The sequence below is a fragment of the Miniopterus schreibersii genome (genome assembly GCF_964146895.1).
Source record: "Miniopterus schreibersii genome assembly, chromosome: 12".
Classification (NCBI taxonomy): domain Eukaryota; kingdom Metazoa; phylum Chordata; class Mammalia; order Chiroptera; family Miniopteridae; genus Miniopterus; species Miniopterus schreibersii.
The window spans coordinates 1,182,078-1,205,356 of NC_138112.1; positions in this window are offsets into that span (position 1 = coordinate 1,182,078).

A 23,279-nucleotide genomic window follows, 5' to 3' on the forward strand; every position below is an offset into this window, starting at 1 on the left:
ATACTCACTCCAGAAGGATGAAATGCATGTGTTTCTCTCTGAAAGAACACTCAGCCACTAGGCTTTTCCTTGCTCCTTCAAAGTCTTTGTAGATACGTGTCTTTTCACTGCTGCAATACGTTTTGGGATGCCTTGTTTCAATCTCTTGCAAGCCTCACGTTGTTTCTTAGACAATGTGGAAAAACAAGGAGTATGTGTCCCAAATCTCTTGTAATCCATAAAAACGCAAACTGCATCACTCTTGCTCAAACACGCTCTTTCTCCTAATGGGTTGAGAACATTCAAGAAACCAGAAAAGAAGGACATTTTGCAGTGAAATTCAGACAGGTATGTACAACAGGACATTTCTATTGTTTGCAGAGTTCAAAAGCATGATTGACTTCATGTTCTCGATGAAACCCTTACTTTTCCAAGTGATCTGAAGTAGGACTTTCACAAAAAGATGTGTTTGCGAGTCTGTGGTGAAAGGCGCTCTAAGTTGTGTATTCAGTGCTGGAGAGTGACACACTCTACATAGGTTACACAGTGTTTGGAGAGCACGAACATGCTTCAAACTGAAACTGCTACAAGCTGTGTGTAGCATGCAGAAAGAAAGCTTGTCATTTCAAAGAAAGAAGAGGAAACCAAACTCCAGGTAGTGAAACGAGCACACCAGTATGGGAGTTGTGCATGTGGACAGTTTCAAGCAGCAGCTCTTTGTGGACACTTGGAAACAGCGCTATGAAAAAATTTCCTACGAAGAGGGATTGGGCCAAAGTTGAAAGACGTACCAAAACCAACCCTAGAGAACTTAGCCAAACAATGAATGTTGCAATAAGCTCCTGCAGCCAAGGTGCTTCTATGACACAACTCCCGAACAGGTAGCTGCATTCTGCACAGTACAAAATACAAATGAATTCCAGGCTGAATACTCACTGCAGAAGGATGAAATGCATGTGTTTCTCTCTGAACGAACACTCAGCCACTAGGCTTTTGCTTGCTCCTTCAAAGTCTTTGTAGAAACGTGTGTTTTCACGGCTGGAATACGTTTGGGATGCATTGTTTCAATCTCTGCAAGCCTCACTTTGTTTCTTAGACAATGTGGAAAAACAAGGAGTATGTGTCCCAAATCTCTTCTAATCCATAAAAACGCAAACTACATCACTCTTGCTCAAAAACGCTCTTTCTCCTAATGTGTTGAGAACTTTCAAGAAACCAAAAAAGAAGGGCATTTTGCACTGAAATTCAGACAGGTAAGTACAATAGGACATTTCTATTGTTTGCAGAGTTCAAAAGCATGATTGACTTCATGTTCTCGATGAAAGCTTACTTTTCCAAGTGATCTGAAGTAGGACTTTCACAAAAAGATGTGTTTGCGTGTCTGCGGTGAAAGGAGCTCTAAGTTGTGTATTCAGTGCTAGAGAGTGACACACTCTACATAGGCTACACAGCGTTTGGAGAGCACGAACATGCTTCAAACTGAAACTGCTACAAGCTGTATGTAGCATGCAGAAAGAAGGCTTGTCATTTCAAAGAAAGAAGAGGAAACCAAACTCCAGGTAGTGAAACGAGCACACGAGTATGGGAGATGTGCATGTGGACAGTTTCAAGCAGCAGCTCTTTGTGGACACTTGGAGACAGCGCTGTGAAAAAATTTCCTACGAAGCGGGATTGGGCCAAAGTTGAAAGACCTTCCAAAACCAACCCTAAAGAACTTAGCCAAACAATGAATGTTGCAATAAGCTCCTGCAGCCAAGGTGCTTCTATGACACAAATTCCGAACAGGTTGCTACATTCTGCACACTACAAAATACAAATGAATTCCAGGCTGAATACTCACTCCAGAAGGATGAAATGCATGTGTTTCTCTCTGAAAGAACACACAGCCACTACGCTTTTCCTTGCTCCTTCAAAGTCTTTGTAGATACGTGTCATTTCACTGCTGCAGTACGTTTTGGGATGCATTGTTTCAATCTCTCGCAAGCCTCACGTTGTTTCTTAGACAATGTGGAAAAACAAGGAGTATGTGTCCCAAATCTCTTGTAATCCCTAAAAACGCATACTGCATCACTCTTGCTCAAACACGCTCTTTCTCCTAATGTGTTGAGAACTTTCAAGAAACCAGAAAAGAAGGGCATTTTGCAGTGAAATTCAGACGGGTATGTACAACAGGACATTTCTATTGTTTGCAGAGTTCAAAAGCATGATTGACTTCATGTTCTCGATGAAACCCTTACTTTTCCAAGTGATCTGAAGTAGGACTTTCAAAAAAAGATGTGTTTGCGAGTCTGTGGTGAAAGGCGCTCTAAGTTGTGTATTCAGTGCTGGAGAGTGACACACTCTACATAGGTTACACAGCGTTTGGAGAGCACGAACATGCTTCAAACTGAAACTGCTACAAGCTGTGTGTAGCATGCAGAAAGAAAGCCTGTCATTTCAAAGAAGGAAGAGGAAACCAAACTCCAGGTAGTGAAACGAGCACACCAGTATGGGAGTTGTGCATGTGGACAGTTTCAAGCAGCAGCTCTTTGTGGACACTTGGAGACAGCGCTGTGAAAAAATTTCCTACGAAGAGGGATTGGGCCAAAGTTGAAAGACGTACCAAAACCAACCCTAAAGAACTTAGCCAAACAATGAAAGTTGCAATAAGCTCCTGCAGCCAAGGTGCTTCTATGACACAACTCCCGAACAGGTAGCTGCATTCTGCACAGTACAAAATACAAATGAATTCCAGGCTGAATACTCACTCCAGAAGGATGAAATGCATGTGTTTCTCTCTGAACGAACACTCAGCCACTAGGCTTTTGCTTGCTCCTTCAAAGTCTTTGTAGAAACGTGTGTTTTCACGGCTGGAATACGTTTGGGATGCATTGTTTCAATCTCTGCAAGCCTCACGTTGTTTCTTAGACAATGTGGAAAAACAAGGAGTATGTGTCCCAAATCTCTTCTAATCCATAAAAACGCAAACTGCATCACTCTTGCTCAAACACGCTCTTTCTCCTAATGTGTTGAGAACTTTCAAGAAACCAAAAAAGAAGGGCATTTTGCACTGAAATTCAGACAGGTAAGTACAATAAGACATTTCTATTGTTTGCAGAGTTCAAAAGCATGATTGACTTCATGTTCTCGATGAAAGCTTACTTTTCCAAGTGATCTGAAGTAGGACTTTCACAAAAAGATGTGTTTGCGTGTCTGTGGTGAAAGGAGCTCTAAGTTGTGTATTCAGTGCTAGAGAGTGACACACTCTACATAGGCTACACAGCGTTTGGAGAGCACGAACATGCTTCAAACTGAAACTGCTACAAGCTGTATGTAGCATGCAGAAAGAAGGCTTGTCATTTCAAAGAAGGAAGAGGAAACCAAACTCTAGGTAGTGAAAGGAGCACACCAGTATGGGAGTTGTGCATGTGGACAGTTTCAAGCAGCAGCTCTTTGTGGACACTTGGAGACAGCGCTGTGAAAAAATTTCCTACGAAGCGGGATTGGGCCAAAGTTGAAAGACCTTCCAAAACCAACCCTAAAGAACTTAGCCAAACAATGAATGTTGCAATAAGCTCCTGCAGCGAAGGTGCTTCTATGACACAACTTCCGAACAGGTTGCTACATTCTGCACACTACAAAATACAAATGAATTCCAGGCTGAATACTCACTCCAGAAGGATGAAATGCATGTGTTTCTCTCTGAAAGAACACTCAGGCACTAGGCTTTTCCTTGCTCCTTCAAAGTCTTTGTAGATACGTGTCTTTTCATTGCTTCAGTACGTTTTGGGTTGCATTGTTTCAATCTCTCGCAAGCCTCACGTTGTTTCTTAGACAATGTGGAAAAACAAGGAGTATGTGTCCCAAATCTCTTGTAATCCATAAAAACGCAAACTGCATCACTCTTGCTCAAACACGCTCTTTCTCCTAATGTGTTGAGAACTTTCAAGAAACCAGAAAAGAAGGGCATTTTGCAGTGAAATTCAGACGGGTATGTACAACAGGACATTTCTATTGTTTGCAGAGTTCAAAACCATGATTGACTTCATGTTCTCGATGAAACCCTTACTTTTCCAAGAGATCTGAAGTAGGACTTTCACAAAAAGATGTGTTTGCGTGTCTGTGGTGAAAGGAGCTCTAAGTTGTGTATTCAGTGCTAGAGATTGACAAACTCTACATAGGCTACACAGCGTTTGGAGAGCACCAACATGCTTCAAACTGAAACTGCTACAAGCTGTGTGTAGCATGCAGAAAGAAGGCTTGTCATTTCAAAGAAAGAAGAGGAAACCAAACTCCAGGTAGTGAAACGAGCACACCAGTATGGGAGTTTTGCACGTGGACAGTTTCAAGCAGCAGCTCTTTGTGGACACTTGGAGACAGCGCTGTGAAAAAATTTCCTACGAAGCGGGATTGGGCCAAAGTTGAAAGACCTTCCAAAACCAAGCCTAAAGAACTTAGCCAATCAATGAATGTTGCAATAAGCTCCTGCAGCCAAGGTGCTTCTATGACAAAACTCCCGAACAGGTACCTACATTCTGCACAGTACAAAATACAAATGAATTCCAGGCTGAATACTCACTCCAGAAGGATGAAATGCATGTGTTTCTCTCTGAAAGAACACTCAGCCACTAGGCTTTTCCTTGCTCCTTCAAAGTCTTTGTAGATACGTGTCTTTTCACTGCTGCAATACGTTTTGGGATGCATTGTTTCAATCTCTTGCAAGCCTCACGTTGTTTCTTAGACAATGTGGAAAAACAAGGAGTATGTTTCCCAAATCTCTTGTAATCCATAAAAACGCAAACTGCATCACTCTTGCTCAAACACGCTCTTTCTCCTAATGGGTTGAGAACATTCAAGAAACCAGAAAAGAAGGACATTTTGCAGTGAAATTCAGACAGGTATGTACAACAGGACATTTCTATTGTTTGCAGAGTTCAAAAGCATGATTGACTTCATGTTCTTGATGAAACCCTTACTTTTCCAAGTGATCTGAAGTAGGACTTTCACAAAAAGATGTGTTTGCGAGTCTGTGGTGAAAGGCGCTCTAAGTTGTGTATTCAGTGCTGGAGAGTGACACACTCTACATAGGTTACACAGTGTTTGGAGAGCACGAACATGCTTCAAAGTGAAACTGCTACAAGCTGTGTGTAGCATGCAGAAAGAAAGCTTGTCATTTCAAAGAAAGAAGAGGAAACCAAACTCCAGGTAGTGAAACGAGCACACCAGTATGGGAGTTGTGCATGTGGACAGTTTCAAGCAGCAGCTCTTTGTGGACACTTGGAGACAGCGCTGTAAAAAAATTTCCTATGAAGCGGGATTGGGCCAAAGATGAAAGACCTTCCAAAACCAACCCTAAAGAACTTAGCCAAACAATGAATGTTGCAATAAGCTCCTGCAGCCAAGGTGCTTCTATGACACAACTTCCGAACAGGTTGCTACATTCTGCACAGTACAAAATACAAATGAATTTCAGGCTGAATACTCACTCCAGAAGGATGAAATGCATGTGTTTCTCTCTGAAAGAACACACAGCCACTACGCTTTTCCTTGCTCCTTCAAAGTCTTTGTAGATACGTGTCTTTTCACTGCTGCAGTACGTTTTGGGGTGCATTGTTTCAATCTCTGCAAGCCTCACGTTGTTTCTTAGACAATGTGGAAAAACAAGGAGTATGTGTCCCAAATCTCTTGTAATCCATAAAAACGGAAACTGCATCACTCTTGCTCAAACACGCTCTTTCTCCTAATGTGTTGAGAACTTTCAAGAAACCAGAAAAGAAGGGCATTTTGCAGTGAAATTCAGACGGGTATGTACAACAGGACATTTCTATTGTTTGCAGAGTTCAAAAGCATGATTGACTTCACGTTCTCGATGAAACCCTTACCTTTCCAAGTGATCTGAAGTAGGACTTTCACAAAAAGATGTGTTTGCGTGTCTGTGGTGATAGGAGCTCTAAGTTGTGTATTCAGTGCTAGAGATTGACACACTCTACATAGGCTACACAGCGTTTGGAGAGCACCAACATGCTTCAAACTGACACTGCTACAAGCTGTGTGTAGCATGCAGAAACAAGGCTTGTCATTTCAAAGAAAGAAGAGGAAACCAAACTCCAGGTAGTGAAACGAGCACACCAGTATGGGAGTTTTGCACGTGGACAGATTCAAGCAGCAGCTCTTTGTGGACACTTGGAAACAGCGCTGTGAAAAAATTTCCTACGAAGCGGGTTTGGGCCAAAGTTGAAAGACCTTCCAAAACCAACCCTAAAGAACTTAGCCAAACAATGAATGTTGCAATAAGCTCCTGCAGCCAAGGTGCTTCTATGACACAACTCCCGAACAGGTAGCTGCATTCTGCACAGTACAAAATACAAATGAATTCCAGGCTGAATACTCACTCCAGAAGGATGAAATGCATGTGTTTCTCTCTGAAAGAACACTCAGCCACTAGGCTTTTCCTTGCTCCTTCAAAGTCTTTGTAGATACGTGTCTTTTCACTGCTGCAATACGTTTTGGGATGCATTGTTTCAATCTCTGCAAGCCTCACGTTGTTTCTTAGACAATGTGGAAAAACGAGGAGTATGTGTCCCAAATCTCTTGTAATCCATAAAAACGCAAACTGCATCACTCTTGCTCAAACACGCTCTTTCTCCTAATGGGTTGAGAACATTCAAGAAACCAGAAAAGAAGGACATTTTGCAGTGAAATTCAGACAGGTATGTACAACAGGACATTTCTATTGTTTGCAGAGTTCAAAAGCATGATTGACGTCATATTCTCGATGAAACCCTTACTTTTCCAAGTGATCTGAAGTAGGACTTTCACAAAAAGATGTGTTTGCGAGTCTGTGGTGAAAGGCGCTCTAAGTTGTGTATTCAGTGCTGGAGAGTGACACACTCTACATAGGTTACACAGTGTTTGGAGAGCACGAACATGCTTCAAACTGAAACTGCTACAAGCTGTGTGTAGCATGCAGAAAGAAAGCTTGTCATTTCAAAGAAAGAAGAGGAAACCAAACTCCAGGTAGTGAAACGAGCACACCAGTATGGGAGTTGTGCATGTGGACAGTTTCAAGCAGCAGCTCTTTGTGGACACTTGGAGACAGCGCTGTGAAAAAATTTCCTACGAAGAGGGATTGGGCCAAAGTTGAAAGACGTACCAAAACCAACCCTAAAGAACTCAGCCAAACAATGAATGTTGCAATAAGCTCCTGCAGCCAAGGTGCTTCTATGACACAACTCCCGAACAGGTAGCTGCATTCTGCACAGTACAAAATACAAATGAATTCCAGGCTGAATACTCACTCCAGAAGGATGAAATGCATGTGTTTCTCTCTGAACGAACACTCAGCCACTAGGCTTTTGCTTGCTCCTTCAAAGTCTTTGTAGAAACGTGTGTTTTCACGGCTGGAATACGTTTGGGATGCATTGTTTCAACCTCTGCAAGCCTCACGTTGTTTCTTAGACAATGTGGAAAAACAAGGAGTATGCGTCCCAAATCTCTTCTAATCCATAAAAACGCAAACTGCATCACTCTTGCTCAAACACGCTCTTTCTCCTAATGTGTTGAGAACTTTCAAGAAACCAAAAAAGAAGCGCATTTTGCAGTGAAATTCAGACGGGTATGTACAACAGGACATTTCTATTGTTTGCAGAGTTCAAAAGCATGATTGACTTCATGTTCTCGATGAAACCTTACTTTTCCAGTGATCTGAAGTAGGACTTTCACAAAAAGATGTGTTTGCGAGTCTGTGGTGAAAGGCGCTCTAAGTTGTGTATTCAGTGCTGGAGAGTGACACACTCTACATAGGTTACACAGTGTTTGGAGAGCTCGAACATGCTTCAAACTGAAACTGCTACAAGCTGTGTGTAGCATGCAGAAAGAAAGCTTGTCATTTCAAAGAAAGAAGAGGAAACCAAACTCCAGGTAGTGAAAGGAGCACACCAGTATGGGAGTTGTGCATGTGGACAGTTTCAAGCAGCAGCTCTTTGTGGACACTTGGAGACAGCGCTGTAAAAAAATTTCCTATGAAGCGGGATTGGGCCAAAGTTGAAAGACCTACCAAAACCAACCCTAAAGAACTTAGCCAAACAATGAATGTTGCAATAAGCTCCTGCAGCCAAGGTGCTTCTATGACACAACTCCCGAACAGGTAGCTGCATTCTGCACAGTACAAAATACAAATGAATTCCAGGCTGAATACTCACTCCAGAAGGATGAAATGCATGTGTTTCTCTCTGAAAGAACACTCAGGCACTAGGCTTTTCCTTGCTCCTTCAAAGTCTTTGTAGATACGTGTCTTTTCACTGCTGCAATACGTTTTGGGGTGCATTGTTTCAATCTCTGCAAGCCTCACGTTGTTTCTTAGACAATGTGGAAAAACAAGGAGTATGTGTCCCAAATCTCTTGTAATCCATAAAAACGCAAACTGCATCACTCTTGCTCAAACACGCTCTTTCTCCTAATGTGTTGAGAACTTTCAAGAAACCAAAAAAGAAGGGCATTTTGCTGTGAAATTCAGACAGGTAAGTACAATAGGACATTTTATTGTTTGCAGAGTTCAAAAGCATGATTGACTTCATGTTCTCGATGAAACCTTACTTTTCCAAGTGACCTGAAGTAGGACTTTCGCAAAAAGATGTGTTTGCGTGTCTGTGGTGAAAGGCGCTCTAAGTTGTGTATTCAGTGCTGGAGAGTGACACACTCTACATAGGTTACACAGTGTTTGGAGAGCACGAACATGCTTTAAACTTAAACTGCTACAAGCTGTGTGTAGCATGCAGAAAGAAAGCTTGTCATTTCAAAGGAAAAAGAGGAAACCAAACTCCAGGTAGTGAAACGAGCACGCCAGTATGGGAGTTGTGCACGTGGATAGTTTCAAGCAGCAGCTCTTTCTGGACACTTGGAAACAGCGCTGTGAAAAAATTTCCTACGAAGCGGGATTGGGCCAAAGTTGAAAGACCTTCCAAAACCAAGCCTAAAGAACTTAGCCAAACAATGAATGTTGCAATAAGCTCCTGCAGCCAAGGTGCTTCTATGACACAACTCCCGAACAGGTAGCTGCATTCTGCACAGTACAAAATACAAATGAATTCCAGGCTGAATACTCACTCCAGAAGGATGAAATGCATGTGTTTCTCTCTGAAAGAACACTCAGCCACTAGGCTTTTCCTTGCTCCTTCAAAGTCTTTGTAGATACGTGTCTTTTCACTGCTGCAATACGTTTTGGGATGCATTGTTTCAATCTCTTGCAAGACTCATGTTGTTTCTTAGACAATGTCGAAAAACAAGGAGTATGTTTACCAAATCACTTGAAATCCAGAAGAACGCACACTGCATCACTCTTGCCCAAACACGCCCTGTCTCCTAATGCGTTGAGAACATTCAAACAACCAGAAAAGAAGGGCATTTTGCAGTGAAATTCAGAATGGTATGTACAAAAGGACATTTCTATTGGCTGCAGTGGCCAAAAGCATGATTGACTTCTTGTTCTCGATGAAAACCTTACATTTCCAAGTGACCTGAAGTAGGACTTTCTCAAAACCATGTGTTTGCATATCTGTGGTGAAAGGAGCTCTAAGTTGTGTATTCAGTGCTGGCGAGTGTCACACTCTATATAGGTTACATAGCTTTTTAAGAGAACCAACATGCTTCACATTGTACCTGATACAAGGTGTGTGTAAAATTCAGAAAGAAGGCATGTCATTTCAAAGAAAGAAGAGGAAACCAAAATCTAGGTAGTGAATGGAGCACACCAGTAAGGGAGATGTGCATGTGGACAGTTTCAAGCATCAGCTCTTTCTGGACACTTGGAAACAGCGCTGTGAAACAGTATTTTACGAAGCGGGATCTGACCAAACTTGAAAGACCTTCCAAAACCAACCCTAAAGAACTTAGCCAAACAATGAATGTTGCAATAAGCTCCTGCAGGAAAGGTGCTTCTATGACACAACTCCCGAGCTGGTAGCTACATTCTGCACAGTACAAAATGCAAATGAATTCCAGGCTGAAAACTCACTCCAGAAGGAAGAAATGGTTGTTATCCCTCTGGAAGAACACTCAGCCACTAGGCTTTTGCTTGCTCCCTCAAACTCTTTCTAGGAACGCGTGTTTTCACTCCTGGAACACGTTTTGGGTGGCATTGTTTCAATCTCTTGCAAGCCTCATGTAGTTTCTTACACAATGTGGAAAAATAAGGAATATGTTTCCCAAGTCACTTGAAATACTGGAAAACGCACACTGCATCACACTTGCTCAAACATGCTTTTTCTCCTAATGTGTTGAGAACTTTCAAGAAACCAGATGAAGGGCATTTTGCAGTGAAATTCACATGTGCATGTACAAGAGCTCATATCTATTGGTGGCATAGTGCAAAGCATGATTGACTTCATGTTCTCCATGACACCCTTACTTTTCCAAGTGACCTGAAGTAGGACTTTCACAAAAGATGTGTTTGCGTGTCTGTGGTGAAAGGAGCTCTAAGTTGTGTATTCAGTGCTGGAGAGTGACACACTCTACATAGGTTACACAGCGTTCGGAGAGCACCAACATGCTTCAAACTGAAACTGCTAAAAGCTGTGTGTATCATGCAGAAAGAAGGCATGTCATTTCAACGAACGAAAAAGAAACCAAAATCCAGGTACTGTAACGGGCACACCAGTATGGGAGATGTGCATGTGGACAGTTTCAAGCAGCAGCTCTTTCTGGACACTTGGAAACAGCGCTGTGAAAAAATTTCGTACGAATCGGGATTTAGCCAAATTTGAAAGACCTTCCAAAACCAACCCTAAAGAACTTACGCAAAAAATGAATGTTGCAATAAGCTCCTGCTGGAAAGGTGCTTCAATGACACAACTCCCGGGCAGGTAGCTACATTCTGCCCAGTACAAAATGCTGCCTGAAAACTCACTCCAGAAGGAAGAAATGCATTTGTTTCTCTCTGAAAGAACACTCAGCCACTAGGCTTTTGCTTGCTCCTCAAAAGTCTTTGTAGAAACATGTGTATTCACTGCTGGAATATGTTGTGGGATGCATTGTTTCAATCTAATGCAAGCCTCATGTTATTTCTTACACAATGTGGAAAAACGCGGGTTATGTTTCAAAATCACTTGAAATCCAGGAAAACGCACCCTGCATCACTCTTGCGCAAACACGCTCTTTCACCTAATGCATTGACAACATTCAAGAAAGCAGAAAAGAAGGGCATTTTGCAGTGAATTTCAGAGGGGCTTGTAGAAAAAGCCATTTCCTTCGGTTGCAGAGTGCAAGAGCATGATTGACTTCATGTTCTCGATGAAACCCTTATATTTCCAAGTTACCTGAGTTAGGACTTTCCCAAAAAGTTGCTTTTGCGTGTCTGTGGCGAAAGGAGCTCTAAGTTGTGTATTCAGTGCTGGAGAGTGACACACTCTGTACAGGTTACACAGCGTTCTTATAGCACCAACATGCTTCAAACTGAAACTGCTACAAGGTGTGTGTAGCTTGCAGAAAGAAGGCTTGTCATTTCAAAGAAAGAAGAGGAAAGCAAAATGCACGTAGTGAAACGAGCACACCAGTATGGGAGATGTGCATGTGGACAGTTTCAAGCAGCAGCTCTTTCTGGACACTTGGAAACAGCGCTGTGAAAAACTTTCATACAAAGCGGAATTTGGCCAAAGTTGAAAGACCTTCCAAACCAACCCTAAAGAACTTACCTAACCAATGAATGTTGCAATAAGCTCCTGTAGGAAAGGTGCTTCTATAACACAACCCCCGAGCAGGTAGCTACATTCTGAACAGTACAAAATGCACATGAATTCCTGGCTGAAAACTCACTCCAGAAGGAAGAAATGCGTGTGTTTCTCTCTGAAAGAACACTCAGGCACTATTCTTTTGCTTGCTCCTTCATAGTCTTTATAGAAACGTGTGTTTTCATTGCTGGAATACGTTGTGGGATGCATTGTTTCAATCTCTTGCAAGACTCATGTTGTTTCTTAGACAATGTGGAAAAACAAGGAGTATGTTTCCCAAATCACTTGTAATCCAGAAGAACGCACACTGCATCACGCTTGCCCAAACACGCCCTGTCTCCTAATGCATTGAGAACATTCAAACAACCAGAAAAGAAGGGCATTTTGCAGTGAAATTCAGAGTGGTATGTACAAAAGGACATTTCTATTGGCTGCAGAGTGCAAAAGCATGATTGACTTTTTGTTATCGATGGAAACCTTACATTTCCAAGTGACCTGAAGTAGGACTTTCACAGAAAGATGTGTTTGCGTGTCTGTGGTGAAAGGAGCTCTAAGTTGTGTATTCAGTGCTGGACAGTGACACACTCTACATAGGTTACACAGCTTTTTAAGAGAACCAACATGCTTCAAACTGTACCTGCTACAAGGTGTGTGTAGCATGCAGAAAGAAGGCTTGTCATTTCAAAGAAAGAAGAGGAAACCAAAATCCAGGTAGTGAAACGAGCACACCAATATGGGAGATGTGCATGTGGACAGTTTCAAGAAGCAGCTCTTTCTGGACACTTGGAACAGCGCTGTGAAACAGTTTCGTAGGAAGCGGGATTTTGCCAAAGTTGAAAGACCTTCCAAAACCAACCCTAAAGAACTTAGCCAAACAATGAATGTTGCAATAAGCTCGTGCAGGAAAGGTGCTTCTATGACACAACTCCCGAACAGGTAGCTACATTCTGCACTGTACAAAATGCAAATGAATTCCAGGCTGAAAACGCACTCCAGAAGGATGAAATGCATGTTTTTCTCTCTGAAAGAACACTCAGCTACTAGGCTTTTGCTTGCTCCTTCAAAGTCTTTCTAGGAACGTGTGTTTTCACTGCTGGAATACGTTTTGGGATGCATTTTTTCAATCTTTTGCAAGCCTCAAGTTGTTTCTTACACAATGTGGAAAAACAAGGAGTATGTTTCCCAAATCACTTGAAATCCAGGAAAACGCACACTACATCACTCTTGCTCAAACACGCTCTTTCTCCTAATGTGTTGAGAACTTTCAAAAAACCAGAAACGAAGGGCATTTTGCAGTGAAATTCAGACGGGCATGTACAAGAGGTCATTTCTATTGGTTGCAGAGTGCAAAAGCATGATTGACTTCATGTTCTAAATGAAACCCTGACATTTCCAAGTGACCTGAAGTAGGACTTTCACAGAAAGATGTGTTTGCGTGCCTGTGGTGAAAGGAGCTCTAAGTTGTATATTCACTGCTGGAGGGCGACACACTCTACATAGGTTACACAGCGTTTTGAGAGCAACAACATGCTTCAAACTGAAACTGCTACAAGGTGTGTGTAGCATGCAGAAAGAAGGCTTGTCATTTCAAAGAAAGAAGAGGAAACCGAAATCCAGGTAGTGAAACGAGCACACCAGTATGGGAGATGTGCATGTAGACAGTTTCAAGCAGCAGCTCTTTGTGGACACTTGAAAACAGCGCTGTGAAAAAATTTCGTACGAAGCGGGATTTGGCCAAAGTTGAAAGACCTTCCAAACCAACCCTAAAGAACTTAGCCAAACAATGAATGTTGCAATAAGCTCCTACTGGAAAGGTGCTTCTATGACACAACCCCCGAGCAGGTAGCTACATTCTGCACAGTACAAAATGCACATGAATTCCTGGCTGAAAACTCACTCCAGAAGGAAGAAATGCGTGTGTTTCTCTCTGAAAGAACACTCAGCCACTAGACTTTTGCTTGCTCCTTAAAAGTCTTTGTAGAAACGTGTATATTCACTGCTGGAATACATTGTGGGATGCATTGTTTCAATCTAATGCAAGCCTCATGTTCTTTCTTACACATTGTGGAAAAAGAAGGAGTATGTTTCCCAAATCACTTGAAATCCAGGAAAACGCACACTGCATCACTCTTGCTCAAACACGCTCTCTCTCGTAATGTGTTGAGAACTTTCAACAAACCAGAAACGAAAGGCATTTTGCAGTGAAATTCAGACGGGTATGAAAAAAAGGACATTTCTATTGGTTGCAGAGAGCAAAAGCATGATTGACTTCTTGTTCTCGATGAAAACCTTACATTTTCAAGTGACCTGAAGTAGTACTTTCACAAAACCATGTGTTTGCGTGTCTGTGGTGAAAGGAGCTCTAAATTGTGTATTCAGTGCTGGAGAGTGACACACTCTACATAGGTTACACAGCTTTTTAAGAGAACCAACATGCTTCAAACTGTACCTGCTACAAGGTGTGTGTAGCATGCAGAAAGAAGGCTTGTCATTTCAAAGAAAGAAGAGGAAACCAAAATCCAGGTAGTGAAACGAGCACACCAGTATGGGAGATATGCATGTGGACAGTTTCAAGCAGGAGCTCTTTCTGGACACTTGGAAACAGCGCTGTGAAAAACTTTCATACAAAGCGGAATTTGGCCAAAGTTGAAAGACCTTCCAAAACCAACCCTAAAGAACTTACCTAAACAATGAATGTTGCAATAAGCTCCTGTAGGAAAGGTGCTTCTATAACACAACCCCCGAGCAGGTAGCTACATTCTGCACAGTACAAAATGCATATGAATTCCTGGCTGAAAACTCACTCCTGAAGGAAGAAATGCGTGTGTTTCTCTCTGAAAGAACACTCAGCCACTATTCTTTTGCTTGCTCCTTTATAGTCTTTATAGAAACGTGTGTTTTCACTGCTGGAATACGTTGTGGGATGCATTGTTTCAATCTCTTGCAAGACTCATGTTGTTTCTTAGACAATGTGGAAAAACAAGGAGTATGTTTTCCAAATCACTTGTAATCCAGAAGAACGCACACTGCATCACTCTTGCCCAAACACGCCCTGTATCCTAATGCGTTGAGAACATTCAAACAACCAGGTAAGAAGGGCATTTTGCTGTGAAATTCAGACGGGCATGTACAAGAGGTCATTTCTATTGGCTGCAGACTGCAAAAGCATGATTGACATCACGTTCTCAATGAAACCGTGACATTTCCAAGTGACCTGAAGTAGGACTTTCACAAAACCATGTGTTTGCATGTCTGTGGTGAAAGGAGCTCTAAGTTGTGTATTCAGTGCTGGAGAGTGACACACTCTACATAGGTTACACAGCGTTTTGAGAGCACCAACATGCTTCAAACTGTACCTGCTACAAGGTGTGTGTAGCATGCAGAGAGAAGGCTTGTCATTTCAAAGAAAGAAGAGGATACCAAAATCCAGGTAGTGAAAGGAGCACACCAGTATGGGAGATGTGCATGTGGACAGTTTCAAGCAGCAGCTCTTTGTTCACACTTGGAAACAGCACTGTGAAAAAATTTCGTACGAAGCGGGATTTGGCCAAAGTTGAACTTTAGTTTATTATTTTTTAAAAAGAATTTTCATTACTATTAACAACAATATACTAGTCTCTCTCTAAGTATTACTTTTCTTTCTCTTTTTTAAAAGCTTTGTGTGTGTGTGTGTGTGTGTGTTCTCCCTTCACTCTCCCAGTTCTGTTTTCACTTGGGTTGTTCTCATTGTGAATATCAAGATATTTTGTAAGATACCCCTTCCTTCCTAGAAGTTTAGTTGTGTATTGTCTTGCCTTGCCAGCACCCATACAACAGCTTACACTGCAAGGTTGGGGCTGAGACACACACTTAGCCAATCTGAGAGAATAATCCTCCCAAGAACTGGTCAACAACAATGTAGACCCAACTACAATAGGAGAACATAAACCACAAAGGGACACTCACAAGAGGGACATCCCTAGAACAAAGAGCTCAGAGGTATAAGGAAAACACACCTCTGGGCTCCACTGGACTCACAAGACAAAATCTCACCTCACAAGACTGAGAGACAGAAAAATATATCTAATATATAGATACAAACACTAAAAGCCAACAAAATAGGGAGACAAAGAGATAGCCCCCAAATTTTAAAAAAGGAAAAATCTCCAGAAAAAGTGGTTGATAAGATGGAGTTAAGCAAGTTATCAGAAACAGAGTTCAGAGTATTGATTATGAAGATGTCCAAGAAACTTAAGGAGAAAAACAAGGCAATAAAGGATAAGATCGAAGACCTTAGTGAAAATATGAAAAAAGAGATACAAAACAAATAAAAGTCAGACAGAAATAAAGAATGCTGTATCTGATATCAGGAATACACTGGAAGGAATTAAAAGCAGGCTCAATGAAGCAGAGGATAGGATAAGTGACTTAGAAGACAAGGTAGAAAAATCACTCTATCAGAGAAGCAAAAAGAAAAAACACTTAAAAAGCATGAGGACAGTTTAAGGGAGCTTTGGGAGAACATGTAATGAAACATTCGCATTATAGGGGTGTCAGAGGGGGAGGAAAGAGAGCAATGAATAGAGAACTTGGTGGAGGAAATAATGACAGAAAACTTCACCATGCTGGTGAGGGAGAAAGCCACACAAGTTCAGGAAGCACAGAGGGTTCAACATAAGAGGGACCCAAAGAGACCCACTCCAAGACACATCATAATTATAATGGCAAATGTCAAGGACAAAGAGAGAATATTAAAGGCTGCAAGAGAGAGACAAGCAGTGACTTACAAGGAAACCCCAATAAGGCTGACACTGATTTCTCAACAGAATCTCTTCAGGCCAGAAAGGAGTGGCATGAAGTTCTCTAAGTAATGAAAGCAAGAACATGCAACCAAAACTGCTTCATCCAGCAAGGCTATCATTTAAAATTGAAGGTGAAATAAAGAGCTTCCCAGACAAAAAAAGGCTAATGGAGTTCAGTACCACAAAACCAGCATTGCAAGAAATGTTAAAAGGACTGCTCTAAGAAGGAGGAAGAGTGAGAGAAAGGTACATCAGCATAAAGAGGGAAAATGATATTAAATAAGTATATATCAACAGTAACCTTAAATGTAAATGGAAAAAAATGGTCCAATCAAAAGAAATAGGGTAGCTGAATGAATAAGAAAACAGGACACAAATATATTCTGTCTACAAGGGACCCATGTGAGAGCAAAACACTCACACAGGCTAAAAGTGAAGGGATGGAGTAAAATATTCCATGCAAATGGAAAGGAAAAGAAAGCTGGAGAAGCAATTCTTACTTCTGACAAAATAGACTTCAAAATAAAGACCATAACAAGAGACAAAGACGGTCACTACAGAATACTAAAGGGATCAATCCAACAGGAGGAAATAACCCTTATAAACATTTATGCACGCAATACAGGAGCACCTAATATATAAAAAACTCTTGGTGGACCTTAAGGAGATCGACAGTAACATAATCATAGTGGGGGACTTTAACACCCCACTGTCAGCACTGGACAGATCATCAAAACAAAAAATCAGCAGGAAAACACACACCTTAAATGACTCACTAGACCTAAGGGATTTAATTGACATTTACAGAACATTTCACCCCAAAGCAGCAGAATACACATTTTTCTCAAGTGCACATGGAACATTCTCAAAAATAGACCACATGTTAGGGCATAAGGCAAGTCTCTACAAATACAAGAAGACTGAAATCATATCAAGCATCTTCTCAGATCACAATGCCATGAAACTAGAAATCAACCACTATAAAAAACCTCAAAAATATTCAAACACATGGAGGCTAAATAGCATGTTGTTAAACAATGAATGGGTTACCAATGAGATAAAGGAAGAAATCAAACATTTCTTCAAAAAAAATGAAAATGAACAAACAATAACACAAAAACTATGGGACACAGGGAAAGCAGTCCTGAGAGGAAAATTCATACCATTACAGGCCTATCTCAGGAAACAAGAAAAAGCTGTAATGAACCATCTACCACCACAACAAAAAGAACTAGAACAAGAACAGCAAGAAAAGCCCCAAGGAAGTAGGAGGAAGGAAATAATAAAGATCAGAGCAGAAATTAATGGGCCAAGGATGTATCTGACAAGGGGCTAATTTCCAAAGTGTACAAAGAACTCATACTACTCAGCAAGAAGACAAACAACCCAATTAAGAAATGGGCAAAGGACCTGAATAGACACTTCTCCAAAGAGGACACACAGATGCCAAGAGACATATGAGAAAATGCTCAACGTCGCTAATTATCAGAGATGCAAATTAAAACCACAATGAGGTGTCACCTCACACCTGTCAGAATGGCTCCATCAACAAATCAACAACCGACTTGTGCTGATGAGGGTGTGGAGAAGGGAAACCCTTGTGCACTGCTGGTCGGAATGCAGACTGGGGCAGCCACCATGGAAAACATTATGGAGGTTCCTCAAAAATTAGAAATGGAGCTGCTTTTTGACCCAGTGATTCCACTCCCAGGAATGTATCCTAAGAACCTGAAACACTCATCAGAAAGAACTTATGCCCCCCTATGTTCACAGCAGCACAGTTTACAATAGCTAAGATCTGGAAACAGCCTAAGTGCCCATCAGTCGATGAGTGGGTAAAAAGCTGTGGGACATTCACAGCATGGACTACTACGCAGCTGTAAAGAACAAGAATCTCAGACCTTTTGGGACAGCATGGATGGACCTGGAGAAAATTATGCTGAGTGAAATAAGCCAGGCAGAGAAAGACAAACATCGCATGATCTCGCTTATACATGGAATATGAAGAACTTAATAAACCAATGAACACAATAGATTCAATGACATGGAAGCATGGATGAGACTGACGAATGTCAGAGGGATGGAGGAGGGCTGGTGGGTGGAGGGAGAGAGTAACCAAAGAATTTATATGTAGAACCCAAGGACACGGACAATGGTGGGGAGAGGGACTGGGGAGGGGGATGGGGCGGGGTGGAACGGGCCATTGGGGAGAAAAAGGGACATCCATAATATTTTAAACAAAAATTAAATTAAAAAAAAAAAAAACCTCAATCTAAAGAGTAGTAATTGCTTACTTTAGAGGGGTCACTAATAGTAAAAGGTTTTAATGAGTTAAGGATTTTAATTAATTGGAAAGAAATTGTATGCTTTGGATAATAGAAAGTATAAGGTATGGAAACATATTTTGAAGGGAAAAATGAAGTGTGTTGTTCAAAGCTGGCTATTTCTGAACGCAGCGCCTTAGACCGCTTGGCCATCCTGACTACAAAGCTGGCTGTTTCTGAACGGGTGAAAGGTTTGAACTTAATAACAAACTCAAAAAATATAAAAAAGTCTTACAAGGGAAAATAGACAATTTTATAATCATAATAGATTTAATCGTAACACACCTCTCATTCAGGGGCAGAGCCTATCTCTTTCAGAACCAATAGATTCCCACTAAAAACAGAATAAGGTTGTAAGAAACTTCAATAACATGACCTGCAAGTGGGGTTCAACATTCCCAGATAATCCACTCTAGGCGGCAGCCTCTCGGAGCTCCTGCGCCCGGCCGGGTGTCATTCCCCAGGCGCCCAGGAGAGGGCAGCAGAGAAACACGCCTGGAATCCCCTCGGAAGTGGCGCGGCCAGGGCGCCGGAGCGTCACCGAGGCCTCTGCGCCGAGGTCAGGCCGGGAGCTGAATCTGACGGGCCCCGGGGCAGACGCGCAGGGAATGCTGCTGTCCAGGGGCTCCCCGACTCTCCCCCCACCTCACAGACTCATGCCATGAAGGCAGTCAGCAGCCAGCGCCCTCCGGAACCGCGGTGTCCATCCTACGGGCAGCAAATATGTGGCGTCAGGCCAGGGGTCAACCGCATCACGTGGGCTAAGAAATCATTGGGAGCAGAGGTGTGGATCAGACTGTTAACCGTGACTGTGAAATGGCGAGGGCTGGCCGAGGGCCGTGGAAGAAGATGGAATGGTGATTGAGGTGAACAAGGAATTTCCCAGATAATAAAGAAAACTCCCACCTTGAGATGGGAATGACTCTGGAAGGGAAAGGAAAGCACCATCTGCAGGTTCAGATGGGAAGGCATCATTGGCCGGACTGGAGACAGACCAAAGCATCCTGATGAGGAGACAGAAGCAGATTAACCGTGGGAAGCACGCCATGGCCTACGACCGCAGCACTAGAGGTCCCGAGGCACCTTCCAAACATGGCTGGGCCACCGAGCCCACAGCATTTATCAGCAGAACCCCCCGGGGAACTCAGGAAATCTCCCATTTTCATCAGGATATAGCTGTGTAACTTGTGCTGAATGGCTGAAGGTCCACACCTGCTTCCCCAGGACACTAGGCTGACTCTGAGAGGCGGCTCAGCCCAGGCTTCCCCCTGAAAGCTCAAGAAGGCATCGTTGCAAACCTGGCAGCCCCCTGGAAAACCAACATGGCATTACACAGGCAGATGTCCCCTGCCTGACTCCCCCTCCCCCTTGGACATCCCTGTCCCCCACTGCACGCCCCTCAACTCCCATTTCAGTGACATCCAGCCTTGAGACCTCCACAGCCTGTGTTCATCTTTGGCCTGCTAATTCATTCCAAAGCCATGAGCTAATCCAGGAGTTAGGAAGGAAGCCCATAGTACCTCCTAGGAAAGCCTCACCTGGCTGGATGGCAGGGGCTTGCTCAGCTCCACAGCAGTCATGGGGCTGGGAAAGGTACACGGGGCAGGTGTGGGCATTCCTCAGCACACTCCTCAGTTCCTCCTGTCTGCAGGTTCCTGGACTGTTGTCCTGGCCCCAGGGCCAGTCCACAGCACCCACGATACCCACGGCCCTTCCAAGCCCCTTTAAGACTACAATTTAGGTATGAATCCAGGATCTTTATGCTGCTAAAAAACTGACAGCCTTTATCTGGGGAAAGAAAATGGCAGAAAGAGGCTGCAGGAAAATCCCAGGACAATCTCAGGGAAGAGGCCTGAGCACCATCCAGATGTCCTGTCTGCCCTCATGTTTCTGGATCCTCATTTGTCTGAGGGAAAAACCACCCTCTTCTTTTTGGGAAATGCTCGCTGGGGAAAGCTGTGGTTCCCAGCAATATGTAAGCAAAGGGCTTTATGGGCACCGTCTTGGTGGGCGTCTATAAACCAGGTGACACTCCCCACATAGCCTGTGGATAGTGTCGCCTGAGCCACAAGGTTTTGCTGCCTTACCTCTGAGGGAGGACCAATTCCAGAGCCTGCGGTGGGGGCTGTTTCACCAAAAATCTGCCCACCTGTCTGCCTGCCTGTCTAACACCAGTGCCCAGACCCTCCTCCCAGTATATGCCCTGGGGGCTGCTGCTGGGTGGGTCTGAGAACGCTGCACAAAAGGAAAGTCCACAGCCCAGTGGGGGGGGGGGGCAGCTCACATGCAGCACTGCCAAGGCAGAGCTTGGAATTCTCTTAAAATATAGAGAAATATGTCCAAAGAAAATATCGGAAGACAGATTTTAAGAAACACCCTCAAAAGCATGTCCAATAACAAAGAAAAGAAGACCTAAGATACAAGGTAATCATTTTGGAAGATTGGTCCAGGATTTCCAACATCCACATCACATCTGTGCTCCAGAGAGAGACCTGAGAACATGGAGGGAAGAAATTATCGAGGAGACTATCGAGTCAGATGACCAAAAACTGCCCAGAGCTTAAAGGAGACCTTGATGTTTTATTTAAACTCAAAGGCTTAGCACCAAGGTGAGTGAAAAGGCCTCTTACCTAGGACTCAAAAATCAAAACAAAACCCTGTTTTTCAGCCTTAGCCATTTACTGTGGATGGAGTATTAAACAAAATGAGTAACTAATGAACTGACAGTAACAATCCAACTCATAGATCCAAATCCCATAATGGTGGTTACCAGGAGAAGTGGGAAGTGGAGGGAAAACTGCGTAAAGGGCTCAAAATATATGATAACAGCCCAGGGGGGGTGACTCAGTGCTTGAGCAACAACCTATGAACCAGGAGGTCCCAGTTCGATGCCTGGTTAAGGCAACATGCCTGGGTTTCGGGCACGATTCCCAGTTACGGCATGCAGGGGGCAGCCCATCAGTGACTTTCTTTCATCACCGATGTTTCTCTATCTCTCACCCTCCCACCCTCTTTCCTTCCTTCTCCATTCCTCTCTATGAAATCAATAAAAACATATTAAAATACATATATACAGTCATAGAAGGTAAAGCACACAACTGAGTATAAAGATACCAAATTATGATGAATAGTACTTGCTAATTACGTGATGTTAGTAAGCAATGTTACCTCCATAATTTTAATCTTTTCAAGAGCTCCAATAAAGGAATCACAGGTGAGCTTCAGTGAAGGAAATGTCAGAGTGACCTGTGACTTCTCAAGGATCCTGGCTGCCTCAGTGATATGAGGCCTTCAGGTTTTTAGTGGTAAAAGTATTTTAAACTCTTGAAGCATGTAGCTCTCATTTTTCAATCATGAAGCATGTAATCCTCATTTTTAATCTGTCAACCCTATTCTATAGCTAGGAACACACAGTTACAAGCTACTGCCAGAAAATAGCCAACTGTAAAGGTTAAACAGTGCTCACCTTGGCTTCTGTATATTGCTTATCTAAGTTCCCACCCCTCTCAATGCCAACCAGGATGCATTTTTGCCTTTAAATTCTCCCTGTGAAGACTGTTCAGGGCTGCAAGCCTGTTGAGGACAGGAGTCCTCTTACAGCGCCAGCTAATGAATTTCCAAATGCTCAATTTGGTCTCTGAGTGAATTAATCTTGGGAACACTGGGTATAACATTTGGAGGCCCCAGCAAGATCAATTATACTTCCCCTCATTGGGGGTACCCCTGATGATGTTCCAGGGTCCTGCAGCTAGGACTTCTCCCCTTCAGGTCAAAAGCTGACACCCTTTGGCCCATCTATCAGTTTGGAACCTCTCATGACACCTCTGAAGGTAAGAAATAATTTTAAATTATTTCCTGGTTATACTAGTCTCTGGATTCTCACCAATGAGGGCCAGACGTGGCCGTTTTACTTTTTATTTTTTTATTTTTCTTAAACATGAAAGGTGATAGGATACACCTTTCTGAATGTAGTTGGAACTTTTTTCTTTATTTTTAAATATATCTTTATTGATTACAGAGAGAGGAAAGGAGAGGGAGAGAGAGGGAGAGACATCAATGATGCCCCTGACTGGGAATGGAGCCCTCAACCTGGGCATGTGCCCTCACCGGGAATCAAACCCCGATCTCGTGGATCCTAGGTTGACGCTCAACCGCTGAGCCACGCCCGGCCAGGCAACATGGCCGTTTTAATTGGGTGGGGTCCCTCTTCCCGTCGGGATGTGGATGGAGGGATTTACCTGGTTCTGGAAATCTGTTTAAGGGGGACACTGGTCACCTCCCCGGACCTATAGAGGTCCCACTCAGATTTTGTTGGGTGGGAATGTGATTACCTCTGAGTGAGTGTTATGGGAATTTGTCTATAGTCTCACGGCTTTGACTATGGGACTTGAGGGGGCCCTAATCTGCTTCCTTAGTCAGCCACAATGATATAATGGTGACTGAGCTTTAGCTGACCAGGCCCAGGGATTATACAGGTGCACCTTAGTCAAGGC